Source organism: Chionomys nivalis, chromosome 19 (genome assembly GCF_950005125.1).
Source record: "Chionomys nivalis chromosome 19, mChiNiv1.1, whole genome shotgun sequence".
NCBI lineage: Eukaryota > Metazoa > Chordata > Mammalia > Rodentia > Cricetidae > Chionomys > Chionomys nivalis.
The window spans coordinates 32,460,838-32,482,970 of record NC_080104.1 but is presented as its reverse complement, the minus strand read 5'-3'; positions in this window follow the sequence as shown (position 1 = coordinate 32,482,970).

The window sequence follows — 22,133 nt, the reverse complement described above, 5'->3', positions numbered from 1 at the left end:
GCAAGGTCTGAAGTTGAGGACGGTGTAGAGATGACATGAAGAAATCACTCAAGGCGGAGTATTACATGTGAGTCTGGGCACGTGTTTTTTTTTTTATTTTTTTTTATTTTATTTTTTTTTATTTTTCGAGACAGGGTTTCTCCGTAGCTTTTTTGGTTCCTGTCCTGGAGCTAGCTCTTGTAGAACAGGCTGGCCTCGAACTCACAGAAATCCGCCTGCCTCTGCCTCCTGAGTGCTGGGATTAAAGGCGTGCGCCACCACCGCCCGGCTGGACACGTGGTTTTAAGGAACGCATGGGCTATAAAGGGTTTTATATAATAAACTGTCTCTACCTCCCCAAAAGATTAAAGGCACGTGCCACCACCACCCGGCCAGTGAGTGCTCTTAATCATTAAAGCCATTTCACTAGTTTCCTGGTTATTTTTTAATGGGCTTAAAAGTCATCACTCTTTAGGATTTGAATTGAATAAAAATATCAGAGTATATTCAGAGTCCACTTTTCTCAATTTTTTCCTCTTTTCCTTTAAAAATGTTTCTGGGTTTTTGTTCGGGTTTGGGTTGGTGGCTTTGGGTTTGACTTTTCCTCAACTACTGGTGATAATACAGGGAAGAACTGAAAGAGAGTAGGTGTCGATGAGAGGCGAAGGTCTCAGCAGAGTGGTTGTCCTTGGCGGTCACGAGGAGGAAAGGTTCAGCTGATGGCATCCCCTTCTGCTGGGCTGTGAGTGGATCGCTTGTTTCCGTTAGCTCCCCTTGAGGAGAACCTGAGGCTGAGACGAGAACAACAGCAGGAGATTAACAAAGTGGAATGAGGAAGGTGTGGCTCATTCTGGGAAAGACCAAGTGTTTCAAATAGTTGTGCTTTCTGAGCCATGCCACCCTGAGAATCTATGGTTTAGTGCTGGGGAAATCCATTTTCCTTCGTGTTTTCAATTTCTTGTTTCTATATTCACAACTTTATATCTTACATTTATACTTAGTAAAGATCAAATCTCAAAAATCTCGAACAAAACCAAAAAAAAATGAAACATAAATTCTCTAATCACTCATTAAATAATTGTTCTGGGAGGTAACGTGAATGGTATGTATGGTAACACTGAATTGGGATCATTCAAGCAAGACAAACATAATACCATGTTTTTAAGATTTGAGAAGGCAAAGTCCATTTTCTGTTTGCTACTTCTTTATATATGTATTCTGCTGAGCCGTTTAAGCCAGTTCCATCTTGGCAGGATATGGGCTTCACAGTAATGCATCTGTATCATCTTCTAGGTTACAGCATCTTATGAGCTTATGAGACCAAACATGAGACTCTTTGATGTGATAGAACTCTTCTGCTTCCTGAGTTGTCCCAACAGGCAGTGGAATCTCAGAAATGAATATAAGCAGGGTCAGTTTCTTTAACGATGTTTCTATTGATGTCAGGATGAGTAGAACTAAGCTTAGCTCAAGGGCAACTAATTAACTCCATGTGCGCATGCCTGTGGTTCGGGAGAACAGCGTCTAGATAAGTAGAGCCATCTGTTTATCTAGAGGCTCACATCTGATGAGAGAAGAGGGAAGAAACAGAAACATCTTGTGGCTGTTTCTGACATTAAAAAAGTAAACTAAACTGGCATTTGTTTCAATATAGAATAACTCTACCTTCTCATTAGATTGTTCCCATCCTTCCCATTGACGCCCCATTTTGCACCAGTGACTCAGATGTTCAGACTGTTGAACAAATGAGTGTGACTGCGTTCATCACTGTGAAAGACTTTTCTCGGTGCTTGTCTGTGACTGGGAGGAGTCACCAAATGATAGACTCACGCAGCCGGTCTGACATGTTTCTAAATCCCGCTGAGAGCTGGTCAACCATACCGCCTGCCCACCGGCCACAGCACTGTTCCACTGGGGGAGCCCTGCAGCTGTAGCTACAGGATCCCACTTCTGCTCATCTCCTAAAGCATTCAGAATGCAGATCAACGTATTTCCCTCAAAAATAAACGTAGCCTTAATGAGGCAGTGTTGTGGTTTAGACAATCGACCATTCAGAACACAGAGCAGACGGTGGGTCTTTGCAGTGGGAGGCGAAGGCAGATCTAAAGGGGTAATCGTAAAAGGAAAGCCATCCAAGTTCTTGTCCTGAGAAGCTAAGAACTGTAAGTCAAGGGCGAGTTAGTTCATAATGAAACCCAGATCTGGCCATTGTCAGGACTGCAGTGAGTGTTGAGTGAACAGTTCAGATTGGAGTTTACAGTCAGTAACACTTGGACTTGAGAGTATCTATTGAATAAAAACTATATATACTGCCCTTTGAAACACTCTTTAGTAACTACGCGTGTGTGGGGTCTGTGTGTGTGTGTGTGTGTGTGTGTGAGTGAGAGAGAGAGAGAGAGAGAGAGAGAGAGAGAGAGAGAGAGAGAGAGAGAGAGAGAGAGAGAATGTGGGACTATATAAACCTAGAACACTCAGTGGCCTATTATAAAATCTGTACATGTGTGAGAAAATTCTAAACCGTATTGTGCTGATGTTATACTTGCTGTAGTACAAGAAGAAAATTTTCCTCCAATTCTCTACCTTGATTAAACTATAGTTATTGCTATAACTGATAGATATTTGAACATGACAGCCTTCCTAGAACATCTCTGCTTATCCACAGTCCTCAGATATTTGTGAAGTTGGATTGTTAAAAGAGAAGGCTCTTTAGAAAGTACATCAAAAGATAAATGGCTTCAGGTGTTCGGTCCCTGCCCATCAGGCAGGTTAGCCTTTAGAGGTTTTGAAATAAACCTTCTCTAGGGCAAGTGAGCAACTCGAATGTGAAGCGGCAGGATGGTGCCTTCCTTTACAGCAATGAAGGGCAGATTTCTAGAGGCTAATTCTAAATGAGAAAGAATGGCTAGGAATCGTCTATTTGAGTTACCATAGCATCGAAACCAGACAGGGTATTCTGCTGTCCCCCTGGCTGCCCCTCTGTACGGTTTGTTCTCATGGTGTGCTGTGTTCATTGTTTCAAAGCTCTCTGGGACAAAACAAAGCAGACATCTCTGGTTCTACAATGAGGAGGGATAATTTTTCTTTCCCTGGAAAGCAGTCTCTTTGTGACTAGGATCTCATGGGAGCCTAGATCTGACACCTGATATTTCAGATACACTGAACATGACTAGACAAAGCCACTTGTGGGGATGAGTGGGGAGAGAGAAGCATATGGTTCTGATTTGCTGTTTTTTTTATTATTATTAGAAAAAGACAGCAAAAATAGGGCCAGAATTGCTCTTAGAATGCATCTTTATTATAGCATGTTGCGGCCAGGCAGAGAAGTACATAATGCTCATGTTTTATAGACATAATAAATTGTGAGAAGATGTAACCACACTCTGATTAAAAATACGCACTACATCAAATTTTATAGTTTCCTTTGGCCCCAATTCCAGGCACTATTCCTGTCTCCTCCAAGTAACCAGCATCCTGATATCTAAGACTGTCAATGTCATTTTATCCTGCAGAGGCTTTCATCAGGAACTCCCAGTCTCGCTTCCACTTTGCACTCAGGATTTTATTCCTGAGCCTTGCCCCTACTGACAAACACGATGATAGCATCGGCTTGTTCCTTCCACTGCACAGGTGTTCTATTGCATGTTCATCCTACTGACAGTGGGCGCTTGAGTCATTTCCTGGACTGCCAGGGCTAGAGAGGTGGCTTAGCTGTTAAGCATGTGCTGTTCCTCCATGGGACCCAGTTCAGGCCATAGTACTCATGGAGCTCACACCCACCTGCAACTCCGGCTCCCGGGGATCCAGCACCTGCTTTTGGCCTCCTTAGGCACCTTATACACTCATGACATACGCTCACATAGACAGACACCCACATACACACATACTAATAAAAGCAAATCTTAAAGAAAAGAACAGCGCTGCAATACATATCTTTTGGCATGCATGTTGTCTATATACCTACAAAGTAGACTTGATGGACTAAGTGTCTACTTGGGGCATCGTCTCCCCCATGATGCGGTGACTTCATTTAAATTCCTTTCATATATGAAATATTTTAGGAAGCTTCTACAGCAGTAGGTTTCCATTTCTCAGATGCTGTAGTGCTAGTTGTCCCTCCCCACCTTCCCTCCTTTGCCCTGCTCTCTCACCCCTTCCCCATTCAATCCTCCTAGATTCTCCTTTACTCTCTGTAATACTAGATCCTCCCTTCCTTGGGAGTCCGCTCCTTCCACTTGATCTCTTTCTCGGTATCTAAAGCTCTGTGGTTATTTGGATCGAAACATACACATATTTAAAGATTAAAACTTAACCAAGTAAAACCTCCCACTGTCAGGAATGGGTTACATCTTGTTGAATCATTGACCTAAGGGCCAGTGAAGCCCCCAGACATCACAGGCTATGCCAAAGCCATCAGTTATTCTGCACAGCCCGAGAGTAAGGGCCTACTGGTGAAGACAACACTTATTTATGTCTTCAAACAGAGAAACTGAACTGGTGCCTAACTAGGAGCTTCACCCCTTTGGACTAGCAATCATGATACTGGAAAATACTCTGCACAAAGACTGGAGGAGAGAGGTAACTGTCGGTGTTTCCCGGCTACGATTCCTGAGTCCTACAACAGTGAGCCGCCTGCAAGTTACACCTGTGAAAGAGCGGTGCAAATCTTTCAAGAGTAACGGAGCACATTTGATTCGATTCCACGAGATGGAACCCAGACCTGTCACTGCTCAAGTGGCCAAACACCTGAAACTAGATAAGTCACGGGCCTGGGGGAAACTACTGCTAGGGAATATTATCCTAAGCTGTGTGACTTATGTTTACGCTGCATTTGCTTAACTCTGTGAAGCTGTGATTCTTTGCCTGTCTAAAACACCTGATGGTCCAAATAAGGAGCTGAATGGCAATAGCAGGGCAGGAGCAAGGACAGGCGGGGCTGGCAGACAGAGAGTAAAAATACAATAAGGAACGAGGAGAGGGGCAAGCAACTTGAGAACAAGGGAAGGAGGACATCAGGGGCCATCCAGGCAGCCACAGAATAAGAGTGAAAGTGAGATACATGGAAATAAGAGCCCAGAGGCAAAAGGTAGTTGAGATAATTTAAGAAAAGCTGGCAAGAAACAAGCCAAGCTAAGATCAGACATTCTTAACTTATAAGCCCCCGTGAGTAATTTATTTGGGAGCTGGGAGGTGGGCCCCCCAAAAAGCCGAAAGAGTAAAACATCAAAGTACAACCTACTACTATTATTGTGTTAAAGGAGCTGTCTTAGTCAGGGCATGAACTCAAACATGGCAGGAACCTGGAGGCAGGAGCTGATGCAGAGACCATGAAGGAGTCCTTCTTACTGACTACTCTCCTGGCTTGCGCAGTTTGCTTCCTTATAGGCTGGGCCCTCCTGCATCAACCACTAATTAACAAAATGCTCTAGATGTTTGCCATAACCCAGTTTATGGAGACATTTTCTCACTTGGGGCTCCTTTCTCTCTGGTGATGCTAGCTTGTGTCAAGTTGACGTTAAACTCGCCAGCACAGGAGTCTAGCAGTACAATGACTTCTCGTGATCCCTATCCTCATAAGACCAGCGACTCACTCAACTTTTATCAGAGAAGCTCCATCCTGCCATAGATGGCAGTTAACACAGAGACCCACAACTGGACGACATGCAGACAGTGAGACTTTGGAACACTCAGTCCTCAGCGGGACATCTTCGTCAAACCCCTCGCATTAAGAGTCAGGGGTCTTTGTGGAAGAAAAGACAGGAAGATTGTAAGATCCAGAGGTGATCAGCGACTCCAAGAAAGCAGTGTCTTCCAGACACAAGACTGCTGCACATACGAATTCACAGAGACTGTGCCAGCAAGCACAGGCCTGCAACAGGCTCAAGCCAGAGAACACCCCAACCCTGAAAAGGGGTTAATGAACACAAAGTCTCACCCCTAACCAAGAAGCTTTCTGCAGTTGATATGTACTGGAAAACAAAAATCTGTTTTCTCCAATGGGATATATAATCACACTGCAGGGTGGGCCCCATACCCAGGAGTAGCTGGCCAAAAACCAATCAAACAAACAAAATAAAACCCATCATGCATTGCAGGAAGGGGGCATTATTTTATTTTATTTTCGCATTTACTTGTCACATTGTTTTTTGTTGTTTTGATTTTTGTTTTTGTTTTTGAGAGAGGGGAGGGAAGAACATGAAGTTGAGTGCGTAGGGAGGTGGAGGGGATCTGAGAGGAGATGGGGAAGGGGGAAACAGGATTAGAATCCATTGTATGGAGAAATGATAAATAAAAATGAAAAGAATTGATGGACCAAATAGCATGCAATCTTCATCCCAGCAGATAGTCCACACTGTCTTCCAAAGTGACCCTACAAATTCACACCCTCACGGCTGTACAGTGGGAGCCTCCTCACCCTGAAAGTCTGGAGCTGTCAATTGGGTTTATTTCTGCCATTTGGGCGAGTGTGAAATGGTATTTTTCTGTGTTTATAGTTTGCATTTTCCTAATGACTAATGGGGCTCAGCCCATTTTTAGATGCTTATTTCACAGTTGGGATATATATACCAAAGTCTGATTCAAGACTTCTATCATTGCGTTTTAGTTATAATTCCTTCTAGTCTCTGGATGCAAGCCATTGTTAATTCTGTGCGTTGGAAATGGCTTTCCACGTGGCTTGCTTTTTCACTCATTTACTTTTGGAATCTTTCTTTTATTTTTTGAGATCATGATACAATTGCATAATTTCTCCTTTCTCTTTCCTCCCTCTAATGTTTCCCGTATACCACTCCTTGCTCTCCTTCAAATTCATGGCCTCTTTTTTCGCTATTTTTACATGCATATATGTATGTGCATATACATATATATTCCTCATATAAACTTTTCAGTCTATATTTTATTCATATGTACGTTTTCAGTACTGATCATTTGGTGCTCGATAATCAATTGATCTGCTCTTCGCTGGGGAATGCAGCATTCCTAGTTGCCTACCGTTCTTTTTGTAGGGTTGAAGCCTCATGGGCTTTCCTGCATCCACTTTGGCATGTCTACTACTGTTGTCCTTGTTATAGGCAGTTATGCTGGTGAAACTTCATGGGTGCAGTTTCTGACATTACCAGGAGACACATCTCACAGAGAACTCCCTGGTCCTCTGGTTATTACAATCTTTCCACTTGATCTTCCTCTATGGTCCTAAGATATAGGTGCAGGAGATGTTTTTAAATATATACTCGTTGGGACTGGGCTCCACAACTCTTCATTGGCTGTGGTTTTCTATAATGGCCTCTGTTGCAAAGAGATGTTTCCTTGATGAGGTGTGAGGGTTACATTTATCTGAGGATATAAGGACAAATACTTACAATGTAGTTAGGGATTATGCTGGTTGAGTAGAGTGGATGGCTATACATTCTCCACCAAGATCTATGATTTTTCTCTTGTTGAGTAGGCCTTAAGTTCAATAAGAGAGGTGTTGGCTACCTCCAAGATATGCCTGCCACTACTACACCCTGAGGGTTATCGTCCATGGTAGCCACTGTTGTGGTTCATAGGTGTCATAGCTGGGTAGGACTGTTGGTTGCTTCCCTCTTTTGGAAGCTTGTCTGGAACCTTCTGGTACCATGAAAGGTAGTTCTTAAGGAGGAGAAATTCAGGTCAGTTCCAACTCAGTTTATTTCCATTGGTTTACATGTCTGTTTTCATACCAGTACAATGTTGCTTTCATTACTATGACTGTGTAGTTACATTTTAAGATCCGGGATGGTAACTCTTCTAATATTATTGTTTTAGCTCGGGATTATTTTGGCTATCTAGGGTGTTTTCTGGTTCCATATGAATTTTAGATAGTTTATTATTTTATTTCTGGGAAAAATGAGGTAGGGATTTTGATTGGGATTGCATTAAATATGTAAATAGCTTTAGGAGGATGGTCATTTTTACAATGTTAATTCTACCAATCCACGAGCATGGGATGTCTTTCCACTTTCTAGTGTCTTTATCTCTTTCTTCAAAGGTTAAAAGTTCTCACTGCAGGGGTCCTTCGATTCCATGGTTAGGTTTATTTCTAGATATTTTATTTTCATTGAGGCTATTGTGAAATGAATGGGAGTGTGTCCATGATCTCTGTCTGTATATTTGTTGTTGGTGTATGGAAAAGTCATTGATTTGTGCAAGTTGATTCTGTATCCTGCCATATTGCTGAATTTGTTTCTGGTTTCTAGAAGTTTTCTGGTAGACTTTTGGAATCTCTAGGGATAATTTGACTTATCCTCTCCCTATCTGTGTCTCTTTAATTTCCTCTCTCACCCTGTTGCTCCTGCTAGTTCTTCGAGTACCGTGTTGGAAAGGAGGAAGCTTAGTGGCCATCCCTGTCTCACTCCTGCCTTCAGTGAGCTTGCTTCAAGCTTTTCCCTGTTTGGGATGATTCTTGACTGTGGATTTCTCATACATGGCCTTTATTGTGTTGAGCTATGTTCCCTCTAGCCCTACATTCTCTAGAATTTTTTTTTTTTTTCAAGACAGGGTTTCTCTGTAGCTTTTGGTTCCTGTCCTGGAATAGCTCTTCTAGACCAAGCTGGCCTTGAACTCACAGAGATCCACCTGCCTCTGCCCCCCCACCTCCAGTACTGGGATTAAAGGCGTGCGCCACCACCGCCCGGCTCTCTAGGATTTTTTTTATCATGAGGACATGTTAGATTTTTATCAAAGGTCTTTTTTTGAATTTGTTGAGATGATCATGTAATCTTTGTTTTTAAGTTAATTTATGTGACTTATTATATTATTGACTTGCATTTGTTGAACAACCCTTGCATTTCATAAATAAAGCCAACTTGGACATGGTGGATAACTTTTTTGATGTTTGTCTGCATTCGGTTTGCAAGTATTTTATTAAGTATTTTGAGTTAATGTTCATCAGGAATATTGGCCTGACATTTTCTTTTTTGTTGTGTCTTTACCTATTTTTGGTATTAGAGTGATATTGGCTTCATTGAAGGAATTGGGAATGCTCCTCTTCCTTCCTCCCTCCTTCCCATCCTCTTTCTTTCTTTCTTTCTTTCTTTCTTTCTTTCTTTCTTTCTTTCTTTCTTTCTTTCTTTCTTTCTTTCTTTGAGCTTAAGAAGGATTGGCTATAGATCTTTTGAAATTCTGATAGAATTCTGCTGTAATTCTCCCTGGCCCTGACTTTTTATTATTACTTTAATCTCCTTATTTGTTATGGATTTGTTTGGGTTTTTGACTTCTTGGTTTATTTTTGGTGGTTTGACTGAATCTAGAAATCTGTTCATTTCTTTTTGATTTTCTGTCTAATGGAGTGAAGGTTTTAAAGTACTGGCTTACAGTATTTTGGATTTCTCTGGTGTCTGTTGTAATGTTTCCCTGCTCATTTCTGATTCTGTTAATTTTGGTTAATTGGACTCAGGTTCTGTTAATCCTGTTTATCTCTGCTCTTTCTGATTTTTTAATGTTGGTAGTTAGAAGTATAAATTTCCCTCCTAGAACTGCTTTCAATGTGTCCCCAGAGGTTTTTCTGTGTTGTGTTTTTATTTTCATTTGGTCCCAGGAAAGTTTTTTTTCTTTCTTGATTTCTTCTTTGACCCATTTATCATTCAGCATTTTGTTGTCTAATTTTCATGTGTTTGTGTGTTTACTAGAGATTTATCTGCTGTCTATTTTAAGTTTTATTGCATTGTGGTTGGATAAGATACAAGAAGTATTTTCAATCTTTTTGAATTTGATAACAAGGAGGGCCCTAAGAGGGATGCAGGGATTTCCCTGGGAAGGGGAAATAGAAGAGCTCTCCTGGGTAAGCTGGGAGTGGGGGTGGGGTGACAAGAAGATGGGAACTTGAGGGAGCAGGTTGGGCATGCTGGGCACAGGAGGCAGGTTGGGGGCAGGATAGAGGAGAAAGTAATGAAAGAGATGTCTTGATGGGGACGTATTTGGGGGTTAGAGAGAAACCTGGTGCCAGGGACGCTCCCAGGAATCCACAAGGAAGATTCCAGCTAAGACCCCTAGCAATAGTGAAGAGAGAAGGTGCCTGAACTGGCCTTCTCCTGTAATCAGATTGCTGACTACCGTAATTGTCATCAGAGATGCAGAGATCCACAGCCAAGCACTGGGCCGAACTCTGGCAGTCCTGCTGAAGAAAGGGATGGAGGACTGGCCAGGGGGCTCAAGGTCATGGTAGGGGAACCCACAAAGACAGTCAACCTGAGATAGTGGGAGCTCATGGACTCTGTACCAACAATTAGGGAGCCTGCATGGGACCAGCCTAGGCCCTTTGCATGTGTGTATGACAGTTGTGTAGCTTGGTTTGTTTGTAAGGCTCCTAGCAGTGGGATCAAGACCTGTCCTTGGGGCTTAGCGGGCTTCTAGGAACCTGTCCCCATGCTGAATTACCCTGCCCATCCTTGACGCAAGGGGAGGAGCTGGGCCCTGCCTCAGTGTGATGCGCCATGCTTTGCACAAGCTAATGGGAGGCCTGGCCTTTCTGAATGGAGATGGGGGAGGAAAGGATGGGGAGGGGTAGATGAGGGGCTGAAGGAGGGAACAGCGGGGGGGGGGGAGGGGGAAGAGAAACTCTAGTTGGTATATAAAATAAATGAAAAGCAATGTTAATTAAATAATCTTAAAAAGAAAGAAAATCACATGCTGTTGAGGAGAATTACATCCTTTTGTGTCTGGGTGGAATATTCTGTAGATATCTTTGCTTTGGGAGAATATTATATAGATATTTGATGTAAGATGTCAGTTAATTCTGATGGCTTTCTGTTTATCTTTTGCCCGGATGACCGGTCTATAGGGTCTATAGGAGATCATGGACTAGTGAAATTGTTAATCTGTGTCTTTAAACCCAGTAGTATATTTTTAATGAGATTGGGTGAAGTAGAGTTTGGCATATATATATATATATATATATATATATATATATATATATATATATGTTTCCCTTCTCTTCCTAGTTCATGAGAGCACCTTGGTTGGTCATGGTGTTCAGCCCTTTTCATATGTTGTTGAATTAAGGTTGCTATTAATTGTATTTTGTTTTTTAAAAAGAAGAAATATTTTAATTGTTATAAAATCATGTGAGGAAGGTACTAGAAACATACATTTTATAAAGCACTTTGTTATAAATACTTTTATTATTTAACTTTTAAAAATACACTCCTCAAGATCAGTAAAACAACTTTATCTCCGATGATATTTTTTTGTTTATTTTGTTTGGTTTTGGGCTTTCTTTTAAATATGATTTTGGTTTGGGTGGGAGAGGTTGCAAGGGCAGAGGGCAGATGTGAGGAGACGGGGAGGTAAGTGGGATCAGGATGCACGGTGTGAAATACACAAAGAATAAAACTAAAAATACCAATACTAGTGAGGCGCCTCACTATCTTCATCGGTACACAGTATATAAAGCGGTTATACTTTTTGGTATCAAGAGCAAATCACTAGCACAAGCCACGTCTGGCAGGCAGATGCAACTTAGCTGCCATGCTAAGTCTCACAGACCTGTTCAGTGGTGGGAGCCGGGTGTTGAAGTCTCCCACTATTAGTGTTTGGGGGTTAATGTATGATTTAAGCTTTAGGAGCGTTTCTTTTACATATGAGGGTGCCCTTGCATTTGGGACATAAATGTTCTGAATTGAGACTTCATCTTGATGGAATTTTCCTTCAATAAATATGAATTGTACTTCACCTCTTTTAATTTTGGTTTTGAAGTCTATTTTGTTAGGTATTAGGATAGCTACACTGCTTGCCTCTTAGGTCCAATTGATTGGAAGATCTTTTCCTAACCCTTTTCTCTGAAATAATATATGTCTTTGAAGTTGAGATGTGTTTCTTGTATGCAGCAGAGGATGGATCCTGTTTTCATATACATTCTGTGTCTTTTTATTGGCGAATTGAGTCCATTGATATTAAGAGATGTTAATGACCAGTGACTGTTAATTTCCGGTATTTTTTTGGTTTGGATGGTGGGGGTGGTAGTGTGTGTGTTTCCCTTCTTTGTGTTTTGCTGGTGTGAGGTTGTGTTTTTGTGGTTGTAGCTACTTCCTTGGGTTGGAGTTTTTCCTTCTAGTACTTTTTATAGGTCTGGATTTCTGGATAAATATTGTTAAAATCTGGTTTTGTCATGAAATATCTTGTTTTCTCCATCTATGGTAATTGCAAGTTTTCCTGGGTACAGTAGTCTGGGCTGACATCCATTGTCTCTTAACATTTGCAGCAAATGTCTAGGACCTTCTGGCTTTTAGAGTCCTCATTGAGAAGTTGGGTGTAATTCTGATAGGTCTGTCTTTATTTGTTACTTGCCTTTTTTCCTTTGCACTGCTTAATATCCTTTCTTCATCCTGTATGTTTAGTGTTTTGATCATTATGTGGCGAGGTGACTTTTTTTTTTAATCCATCCTATTTAGTGCAGCTTCTGTACCTCTATAAGCATGTCCTTCTTTCAGTTGGGAAAGTTTTCTTCTATGATTTTGTTAAATATTTTTTTCTGTGCCTTTGAGCTGGGCTTCTTTCTATCTTTATTATTCTTAGGTTTGGTCTTTTCATAGTGTCTCAGATTTCCTAGATGTTTTGGGCTAGGAATTTATTGGGTTTAACATTTTCTTTGAATGAAAATCTATTTCCTCTATTGAATCTTCAGTGCCTAAGATTCCCTCTCCCATCTCTTGTATGCCGTTGGTACTTGCATTTGTAGTTCCTGTTCAGTCCTCCAGATTTTCCATTTCCAGGATTCCCTCTGTATATGTTTTCTTTATTGTTTCTATTTCAATTTTCAAGTCTTGAACTGTTTCCTTCACCTGTTCTACTGTTTTTTTTTTTCTTGGCTTTCTTTAAGGGATTTATTGATTTCATCCAATCTTTCATTTATCTTTTCCTCGATTTCTTTAAGGAAATTTTTCATTTCCTCTTTAAGGGCCTCTATCATCTCATAAAATTATTTTAAAGGTTATTTATTTATTTATTATGTATACAATATTCTGTCTGTGTGTATGTCTGCAGGCCAGAAGAGGGTGCCAGACCCCATTACAGATGGTTGTGAGCCACCATGTGGTTGCTGGGAATTGAACTCAGGACCTTTGGAAGAGGAGGCAATGCTCTTAACCTCTGAGCCATCTCTCCAGCCCCTAAAGGTTGTTTACATATGTTTCAGATGCATTGGAATGTTCAGATCTTGCTGTTGTAGGATCCCTGGGTTCTGGTGATGCCATCTTGCTCTTTCAATTATCCAAGGTGTTTTTGCACTGGCATTTGCTCATATGTTCGTCCAGCTGGCGTGGGTTGTGCCTGTGCCCATGTAGTCAGTTCTTCCAACTGGTGTGTTTTACACCTATACCTATGTAGCCTGTTGGTGGTTCAGGGGAGGGCTGGCAAGGGGAGCATGTTTAGGTACGTGGGGTTGGATGGCAGAGAGGGTCCTGGAGGGACAGAGTCCAGTGGATAGTGGGGATGGTGGTACAGCCTGGGGGCAGGTCTCTCACCTGCTCGCTGGCTGGTGGGGACTGTGCCAGAGCAGTGGAATTCTCCAGTCTGGAGCGGGGCCCATCTGCCTTCTTGTGTTTGTTAAGAAATGAACTTAAATTTCTGTCACACGCATTGATATAAACATTAAAATATTTCATTCTACTAGATTAAAAATTTCTAAAAGAAAAATATTATAAAATATTTTTCTGTTTATGAATATTATTCAGCCCATAAAAATTTTTCCCCTATAATAGAGTATAATTTAGTTCACTCACTGGAACGTCCTTCACTATGCTTTCATAGATTTATAACTCACATATTTATCTTTTTAATGCATTAGCCGTGCATTGGCTCTTGCCCTGTTTGAGTTCCTGTCCTGAGGTCCTTCAGTGATGAACCGTGATGTGGAGGTCTAAGTCAAATAAACCCTGTCCTTCTCAAGTTGCTCTCGGTCATAGTATTTCATCACCCTAAGACCCATGGAGTAGGGGCTCCACCTTTAATCCATTGGGACCCCATCCTCACTAGCTATAACTATAACTATGTGACATTTTCCAAATAAGATCATATTCAAGATGCTGCTAAGGGGTGAACGTCTGAGCCTGAGGGGAACAAAATCAACTTGCAACACTACCTGGTTTGTCTAAATGGTGATTAACCCAGGGATGCTTCAGTGACCCCCTGGGTATCTCCAGTGATAGCTGTGTGTGGTTTTCATCAGTTCACGAGCAGGGCACATTTTGGGGTTATATCCCCCAATCTGTGCAAGTCCTGGCAACCAATAGGGGCCTGCAAGGCCTTGCTCACCTTTCCCAGCCCCCTCCAGCTCTCCTCCCTCCAGAGAGCCTCCCTTTCAGACCTGCCCTGCGAATCCCAGCCGCCCTGGATTCCGAGCTCCATTTCCTTAACTCAGCAAAGCTGCCAGACTCCGGATTCCTCTTCCATCTGCCCACGCAGCACAGAAACCACCTTCAGGCAGGAAGCCAAGGTGAGCTTCAGGCTCAGCATTCATTTCTCCGTTCTCAGGGATCACAGGCCTGTGCTGCTGTTTTAGTTAAATGAACAAAATTATTTCCTGTCTTTTTCCCAGTGTCCAGTTGTGTGACCCTTCTTATACCACGGTATTCATCTGGATTGACTTGTTTTCAGCGTGTCGAATATTGGAACGTGATATATATATAGTATCACAGCTACGAGAACCACAGAGCTGTATTCCCAGGGTTCTCACAAAAGCCCACTAGTGACATTTAGTCATTGACCTTCTCCCAGAAACACCTGTAAGCAGTACAATGTTCGCTTTGTACAATCTGCTCTAAGGGGGGGAGGGGGGGAGGTAAATGAGAGCAGCCTCCCACGCCTTCGGGCAATCCTAGGAATCCGTGGGGCCTGCCTGTGGCATGTAGCTTGTGCAGCTCACTGCTATGCTTCGAAAGACATTGAGTTCAGATGTGTCAAATTATCTTACTCCAATTCAATGCTTACTCTAAATTTTCCATAAAGGGAGGATAAATAACTTCTGACATGAACGTGTCACTCATCATTAGTGTCCTGGGGTCCAGCCACGGGGTCTCAGTTTCCACTTCTCTATTTACCGCTATTTGAGCTTCACCAGGTTCCCTCTGGGTTTCCTGGTGGCTGGCATGGAGATTGTACATTGCATAATTTGTATTTTGGGTATAAAAAGGAGCACGTGCCTGCCACCGTAACCCACTAGGCAGTTGGCTCACAGGATAGCAGCCTGGGCTTGGCATTGGAGTAGGAAATTCCCAGAAGGACCTGTACCCCAACATCTTCCCCAACACCCTTTCCTGTGCTCTTCACCAACAGGCCAGCACTTGGGGCTTTGTTCAGGGTTTTAGAAAATCATGCATACTCTTATTAAGCAGAAGTTACCAAATCAGTGCTTGCTGGTGGTTCTTTTGAGTCCTGGTTTCCAGTCATTTACTGATGGGACTTTATATAGAGGCACACAGGAGGGAGAGTTTGGAGGGGGAGGCTGGCAAAACAAGAAAGTTTGCCTACAGAAGGGGTGTCCAGGATGTCTTCAAGTTGCAAGAGGACTTGCACACAGATTCCCACCGTGAGGCAATTTTATATAGGCTCAACACGGCTCAGGTGATAGATACAAAGCACAGTCAAGAACATTTGTAACATATGCATGAAATAACATGAAATAAACCACAGCCCCCCCATCCCCGGGCATCCTGAAGGGGAGGAGGTGGCTGCGTCTGTGGATGTTGTCCGTTCTTCTCAGCAAGGCTCCAAACCTGCCTGAGGAGTCCTCGGCACAGACCACGGATCCACCATCCCCGCTCCTATTTTTCCATGGAAACAATGAGAAAATTATTCCACATCCTGGTTTCCCTCCAGACACTATTTTCAGCGCTACCGTTTGCTATAGAAACACTGGCTTGGTTCTTTTCACCTTGGTGCCGCAGCGTTTCCCTGACAGAGATGAGGAACAGCTGCCTAAGCAGTTTTCAGAGGCGAGCGGGCGTGGTGGGGACCAAGCACCTGCTTTCTGGACATGTTTTTATTTGTCTCTCGGCCACACATTAGTAACTGCCCCAATGCTGGCTATTAAAATATTTTGGGGATTAAAAATTCCTTTTAAAAAATTATATACTCTATCAAATCAGTAAGATGGTGTTTTTTTTTTCCTTTCTAAGGGCTAAGAACATGGTATACAGATAGCTGACTGTTGAAATTCTGTGATGACCAGAGAATCACTGCAGACTGCAGACTGGACCAGGAGTTGGGCTGTCTGTAAAGGAGGTGGGCAGGGGTTGTGCACGCCCTCCTCCTGATGCAGGTATGAGGCTGTGCAGTGGGGAACCTTGGTGCAGATACTCCCTTATTCTCCAGAAAATGAGGATGGAAAGTACATTCCCTAAAAGCCTGGGCAGGGCTAAGTTTCCAAATCTAAATTCCAGTCACGTAGCACATCGTGCTGGGGAGGCAAGAGAAGCTCCGGGAAGCTCCCGTCTAGATGAAAACCGTGAACGGCATTGGGTACCAGAAACACAGCAGCATGCTCATTGGCAGAGATTATCACTCTTATTCAGCGCCTCACATTTTAGACTCCCACATTTGTTCTCCTTGCTTCTAAATTAGTCAGTGTAAAGACTTTTAAAAGATTAGCTCCTTTAAAGTCACATTTGTGAGGAGGAGCTATGTGGGCCAGCACATAGTCAGATACACACTTGTTTTCTCTCTCTACCTGAGATTTGGACTTCTTGATAATTGGAGTTCCCAGCTCTCTTATCTTAAATACTATTCCATATAACAATATTATTGTTATTGGTATTGTCCCCAGTTGTCGTAATCCCTATCACCTTCCGGAATCTTCCAAACCGGACCACACATAAACAGGCAACCAGTAACAATTAGTGTGAAGCATCCGACCTCAGTTTTCTATGGAAAAATAGTATTATTGGTATCTAAAGCCAACACAATTCTGACAGTTAGGTATCCTGAATAAAGGAACACAGCTTTTCGAAAGGGGGGAAAGGATTAATAATAAATTCTACAACATTTGGGTGGGCTAAATGGAAATTGTTTTAGAAGCACTGTGATGGACATTGAGGAGAAGTCTATACAATGCGGAAAGACATTTAAATAATTGTCAAGATTCCAAAACAGATCCCCAGTGTTTAGCGTGAAAAGAATCAACAACAGCGGGAGCAAATGATGCCTCTCAGCCAAGAGTCCAGATCCTATTTGAGTAGGGCAGCGCTAACCTTCACTTGGAATAGTAATGATTATGCTTATTCAGGTAGCATTTGACCCCAGTGTGTCTGAGGAACCCCTGCTACAGACCACACCAGTGAGCAAGGACTGGGAAATGGAACCCAGCAATGAGATGGGAAATCTAAACCAATGTTTTATTAGTCAGCTATCGCGGTAATGAATTGCCACAAACTTTGTGTGTGGGGTGCATGTGTGCATGTGTATGTTTGTGTGTCTGGTGTGCATGTGAATGTGTGTATGGCATGTACATGTGTACCCACGCATATGTGGAGGCCAGCAGAAGATGTGTGGTATTCTGTTCCAGCTCTTCCTTATCCCTTTGAGACAGCCTCTCACTGGGGCTGTTTTGCTGTTTGGGCTAAGCTGGCTGACCACAAGCTCAACAGCCTCCTATCTGTCCCGTTATGTGGGTGAGAGGATCTGAACTCGGGTCTCCATGTTTGTGCAGCAAGCACTTTGCCCACTGAGCCGTTTCCTCAGCTCCAAACTGGTAGTTTTAATAACACAATCCTTTTAGAGTTCTGGGGGTTGGGGCCCTGGTGAGAATCTCACTGGGCTAAAAATCAAGGAGTTAGTAGGCTTGTATTCTTCTGGAGGCTCAGGGGGGAGGAAACTGGTTCCCTGCCTTTTTAGCATTAGCGATTCCCGCCATCCTAGGCTGATGGCCCCTGCGGCAGTATTCAGTGGAGGTTCCCTCAGTCTCCGGCAGGGTCTCAGGACACCGCCTGTCCCTTCTCCCACGAGCAGTTTTAAGACAGTGTTGGGCCCACCCAGACAATCCAGGAAGCTCCTCCCATTGTGCCCTCAGCTGAGGAAGACCACCTTTCCATAACTGTTTAACTTCCGGTGAAGAAGCAAAGAAGCAAACCCATGTATTCACGAGAGACTCTGGTGGGAATACACAGCACCTGAGAGTAGCCATGGGCGGCAGGGAGCCACTCAGGGACAAAAGAAACCATGAACAACTGTGTCTCAGGCTCTTGGGGGGCCAGAGCCTCAGGCTCATTCATACCGACTCACCTCAGAACCCCCTGTCTGCAACAGAAGGAGATGCCGGAATACACACCTTGGTGGGTCACCTACATACCGTCAAGGAAGGTTGTAACATACCCCAGAAACAAGACAGCAGCAAGAGCCTAAATATTAAATTGTGAGGTAGCCATATAGCAGAATGTTAGCAAGTTGTTAAGAATTTATACATGCGAAGACTTCTTTATCACACGGGGAAATACATGTAGTATAGTGTAGTTCTTTAAAAGGGGTATAAAATTATTTGTCTTTATCTGAACTGTGCTTTCTTGTTTGATGGGGGTAGGGATTGATTGAGCCAAGGTTTGGGGTGTTCTAGGCAAGGGCTCTACCTTTCAGATACATTCCCTCCCATGCCTTAACTTCAGCCACATAGAGACTTTGGAATAGCCTTTCTATGGTAAACGAAAATGGACACACAACAACAAGACAGCAGTCGCAGTGACCTCTGGGGTTGGTACTGCTGGAGGTCCCCCCTTCTTTCTCATTATGGTGGGTCCGGCTGTTCAGAAAGCAATTAAACGTGCAAAGAGAGGCCCAGTGAGGCCGGAGAACTCTTTTATGTGTTTAGTCTGAGCAGCTCTATGCATTTTCTTGGCAACCAGGAAACCAGCCTGGCTGTAGGATCAGAGGAAGTTGGTGGAGGTTGTGTGTTTAAACAGAAAAGCATCATGGGAGGACCAAGAGCTCAGGGTCCTCACTGCTGGCTGGTACCTGGAAGAGTGGTATAGAGCACTGCCATGACAACCAAGGCCATGGGGCTGGAGAGGGCGGGACTTATGGGTTAAGTCAGAAGGAAGGAAACAGCAAACTTGAGGGATGACTAGTAGGTCAATTTGGGAAAAGAGTGGGTGCTATAGCAACATATGGGGGAGCCACACAAGGCCATCATGGTGGATGGTGACTTTGGGGGGCTTACTTCATTGTTCTCTGGAGGCAGAATCTCTGACTAATATAGCATAGCCCCTCCAGCCAGCTTTGGGAGGATCCCTTGTCTTTGCTTTCTGAGTGAGGGCCGGAATTCAGGTTTGAAAGCCATGACTTCAACCAGAATTTATGTAAGTGCCAGGGATTCGGGCTCCAGCCACTATCCTCATACAGTGAGGTGGCTCAGTTAGACCTTGGCCACCAAGACTTGCCTGTTGCCTGGAGATGACAACCAGGCTGGTACTGGCTCCAGAGCTCCGCCGGAAGAGCTTTCCGGGGGCTCTCTGCCTTCTGAATCTGAAACCAAAGAAACTGGCTGTCTTCCAGAAACCCAGAGTCTGGGGATGAATTGTCCCGAAGAACACAATGTCTCCTCTGCCAGCTGAGGTGAGAAAGCCCAGCATCTCTGGCTTAACTCTCTCTTCACTCCACCATAAGCCTCTCATTTAACCAAAAGCATCTGCAGGCCAGTGGAGATTCATTTCTGGCTAAATCTCCTTGGTGACAATGGTGATGATGGTGCCAGGAACTCTCCTGGTTTGCTTTCTACTGTTGTGACAGGAAACTGAGCAAAAGCAATGCGGCGGTGGTGGTGAGGTCTTTGGTTTACAGTCTCACCCCACAGTTCATCATTTAGAGAAGAAGCCAGCGCAGGACCTCAAGCAGAAACTGGGAACAGGAACTGAAGCGAGACCATGTGGGAAAGTTGTTTCCTGGCTTGCTTTTCTCTCTTCCTTTTCTTTCTTCCTTCCTTCCTTCCTTCCTTCCTTCCTTCCTTCCTTCCTTCCTTCCTTCCTTCCTTCCTTTTCTTTCTTTCTTTCTTTCTTTCTTTCTTTCTTTCTTTCTTTCTTTCTTTCTTTCTTTCTTTCTTTCTTTCTTTCTTTCTTTCTTTCTTTCTCCAGAGGTGGCACCGCCCACAGTGAGCTGGGCCCTCCCACATCCATCATCAATCAAGAAAATGTCCCCAGGCATGCTTACAGGCCAATCTAAGGGAAGCATTTTCTCAATCGTGGGTCTCTCTTCCCTGATGACTCTAGCTTGTGTCAAGTTGACCACAAACTAACCAGCACAGGAATAACGGAGTGAAAAGGAAATAGAAATAATTTAAAATGTAAAAATGAAAAGCTTTTTAAAACGTTGCTTTCTGATGCCCTGAAGGAGGCGTCTTTCTGGGAGTAGGTACGGCTCAGTCTCTTTTTCTAAATTCAAAACTTTCTTCGTCATCAGTGTTAGAGGCCACTTTGAGAGGGGCAGTTCTCTGCCCAGCAGTAAGAACACAGATTGTGGGTTCGAACTCTGGCTTTGCACTTAATACCTGTGTGACTGTGGCCACAGACCTTGTTTGTTTGCCCACAGCATGGAAAAAAAAAACTGCGTTAGTCTCTCACTTGAAACAGGGCAGTAAAGTAGAGCTTTTGTTCAGGGTTCTGCTGGAGACTGAAGCGTTTCACTGAGTGACTGGGTTGGGACAGCATCTCTCCTTTGGCAATGCTGTGTTTCCAGAGTAGACCTAATAGAAACAGAGGTAGCATGGCATTCTTTGTCTTGTGTGTGTGTGTGGTGGGGGTCTCCTCCCTTGGATATTTAGCGATCACTAAGACAGACTTTCTAGCATCTGGAAAGTCACCGACCCTATGTTTTTGGCTGAGTGGTAGTTTCTGTGGGGTTTAAGAAACTGTGTTTTCTTTGAAGTTCTACAAAGCCTTCCTTGGATCTGTCAGCTTTTTTTTCTCAGCTGGCTTGCAGGCTTGGTGACAGAAATACTATGAAGAGTCTCATGGACAGCGGCTGAGAACCAGAGGTGTCCGTGAAGGTGGACGTCCCATTCCCTTCTTTGAAAGCACAGAGGCCCCCACTCTCCAGCCTACAGATCATTTTCCATGTTGCTAACCTAGTCACAGAGTTCCCAACCGCTTTCTATTTTGGGTGTTGACACCGTGTTCTCAGCCTTAGCTAATCACCAAGATCCTCTGGGTTTTTTTTTCCCCCCTCTGAAACCCTCCAGGAACTTCAAAAGCCACCCACAAGCACATACAAATAAAGCCAGAGGCTCCTGATATTCTGGAAACAAAATTCTTAGGTTAGAAAGATAATTTATGGAGTCAATAAATATTTAGTGGTTACAGTCGTGCCGAACACATGTGGATGTGAATAGCAAGCAGCAGCAGACTCAAGATGGGTGAGGGCATGGGTTTGTTTGCTCTGTAGTTGTTCAGTTTAGTCTGAGGATTTCAAACAAGGCAAACATACACACCTAACCAATTCATTTTCTCCGCCGTGAGTCACCTGCTCATTGGGAATGGTTGTTAGTTTGGGGGCTGGGAGACTGATTCACGATTTGTTCATGTTCTTTTCATAGAGGGAATTAATTCATTTAACCATCAAAGGGGACTTTTAAGTGACTAGCTTGAACCAAAGGGGTTGATTACATCAAAAAGTTTTAAGAAGGCAACTAACTTCCTTTTATGTATCCAACTAAATGAGATCTAGCTCTAAGTTCTTTTCCTGTCTTCCTACTCTTTTTGGGATTTTGGTCTCACTTTTCAGCCAGCTGTGGGGAGAAGCTTTTCCAAATAGTGGTGCAAGTGTGGGCTCTTGGGGTTCTCGGTGTCTCTGGTCGCAAGCCATCACCTCACAGCTCCACGCTGGGGTGTGGAATCCTCTAGGTCTTTCAATAACACTAACATCGCTGTGAAGTCAGAACTCGGAGGCCACTCCAGTGCCACTGTCTGATGGTAGAATCCTCTCTTTCGGCTAGGGCTCATGCTGCTACAGCCTCGGAGCCCTTCTGGGACTCAGTTGACGTTCCTGGTTCTTCCGCCTTGACAGGGATGACACCTGAGGTTCTGGTTGGTATGGTCCTGGAGAGTTGGTTCTAGGCCGTGCCAGCAGACCAAAGCTTGTGGGAAGTGGGGTTCTGTAGGTAGCTGATTAGATGAGCTGGCAATCAGAGCCAGTTTCTTCCCAAAATGGGCAGCTCCTCAGTTAAA